The sequence below is a fragment of the Sinocyclocheilus anshuiensis genome, unplaced genomic scaffold (genome assembly GCF_001515605.1).
Source record: "Sinocyclocheilus anshuiensis isolate Anshui unplaced genomic scaffold, SAMN03320099.WGS_v1.1 scaffold118, whole genome shotgun sequence".
NCBI lineage: Eukaryota > Metazoa > Chordata > Actinopteri > Cypriniformes > Cyprinidae > Sinocyclocheilus > Sinocyclocheilus anshuiensis.
This window is the reverse complement of record NW_015546020.1, coordinates 127943-130128: the sequence shown is the minus strand read 5'-3', so window position 1 is coordinate 130128 and position 2186 is coordinate 127943.

Genomic DNA, 2186 nt, shown 5'->3' with positions numbered 1-2186 from the left:
AAAGCTGTATCAGTGTTAGTCCACTAGACGACAGAAAAGATCGGATAGTAAGATCAGTGGCATATCAATATCTTACATGAATAACATTCATCAAGCAGATGCTTTTGACAGATTTAGTAAAACGACACAAAGCGCAACACATATGGTATCATATCACTACTAGAACTGAACAAAGTGTTTTTTTTAGTCTTTTTTTTTGCAATAAGGTTCATTTTAACTGCTTCAGCATGAATACAAAGGCACCATACACACGAAGAAAGTTATGTGATCTCAGCTTTAGAGACAGACTGTAATCAACTGAACATGAACATTAATCTGGTACTGGTGTTAATTATTTAAAAAAAACACAGCACATATAGTGGTTAGAGAAACTGCTGTGGTAAAACGTCTTATAAAAAGCATATATGACATTTTCTGACACTCACTGTCTACAATCACACAAAATCAAAACTTTGAGAGTCAAACAAATATTATGCTAAATAGAGTAATGGGTATGAAGCTTCTTACATGCAAGTTTAACAGCTCAACACACGCAGGTTCATTTCATTTTTTGACTGGTGGTATGTTATTTAAGTGAACTTGTCCCCTCTTCCTCATTCACTACATTCTAGATCCTCTCCATTCAGCAGTGGCATCACTACAGTCGCTGATTAATTCACTCGCTTTCCTGTTGAATCAGTCAGAAAATACAGAGACAATGACAAATTAAAAACAGATATGATGTACTGATCTGGATTTATTCATGAGAACTAATGTCAAGCATTTATAATGTACAAAATAATTTAACACAGATTGTCAGTAGCACATTTGACTCAATCGATAAGTTCAATCTAGTTCAGCACTGTTGTCACAAATTAACATGACATTATATTTGTGAACTCAGTCACACATCTTCTAGAATATGCAAGTTTACTTTGTTTACGCTCTTTAATTTACTTTCACATTCACACTTCTTGTTCTCAAAATCTGAATGAGTAAACTGAAAATAGTAACATTACACACATAAGATCATGATCTTTTTTCAAATTATAAATGCACACAAGAGAATCACCTACTTTCAGCCATTTCAGTTCATTTCCACGAGCTTCTGCATTTGATCCTGTTTTAACAACAATCACAGACATATTAGATGATGCACTTTAAATTCATTAGACATAAAGGTCACATAATTAGAAAAACACACTCAAAGCCTGTTTTTTTTTTTTTCATAAAAATCTGATTTATGAGGAGAACTTTAAGTACACCAAATTTCTTCTACATGATTCTACAGAAGTACTGAGAAGAGTATTTTTCTCATTCTTTAACTTATCAAACATATTTGTAAGCCATATTTACTTGCACTATTGATCATTTGCAGTGATTTTTTTTACAATTTTAAAAACCTTAATTATTAATGACAAATTAAATAACACTAAAGTGTGCAATGAAAGTGTGCAATGATCCCCATAGCGACCCCTAGAGGACGCAGTTCGAAGTTCCCATGAAAGGGAACAGGGTATTGCGAGCGGGGTGGGGTATGTGGGTTTGGAGGGGGTTGTGGGTGTTGATAAATAAAACAATCCCACAGCACACTGAAGCACTGAAATACAGAGGGGAAAAGATAGAAAGGGGAAAAATACAATAATTAACACTGCATCGTCAGTGTTGGTATTGTTTCAGACATTTGCACTTAACATTATATGGAAATCAAGCTCAAATGGAGTTAACAAGATTTTTGACCAGCGAATGACGGAGATCCAGGGCGTAGCGTCTGGGTATGCAGAGTATGCAGTTGCATATGGGCCCGGGCAGATTGGGGGCCCGCCGAGCCGAGGGGGAACGAATATAGAGGCCTGCACAGACCCGGCCCTTGTCTGACAGTTTAACAGAATTCTCGGCCCGAGTCCGACCCGAGCCCATGTCTTTTCTCTCTCTTTCTCTCTTCCCCATTACACAGCTGCTGTTGTTGCCATTAAAATAGTTCAGTTTTGGTTTTCAATAACAAAGTGGTTATATTTTGTTTTGTTTCTTTATTAAGCTAATTTAGAAATATGATTGGAACATTTTATGTTTGTTAAATTCAAGTTTTTTTTGTTTTTTTTTTAAATACCAAGCAGCCAGCGCCAAACAGTGACTTGAGCATATGTTTGATCAGTTTAGCCTTCTCAAATCAACATGATTTGAGACAAAAAACTTCATGCATTTCA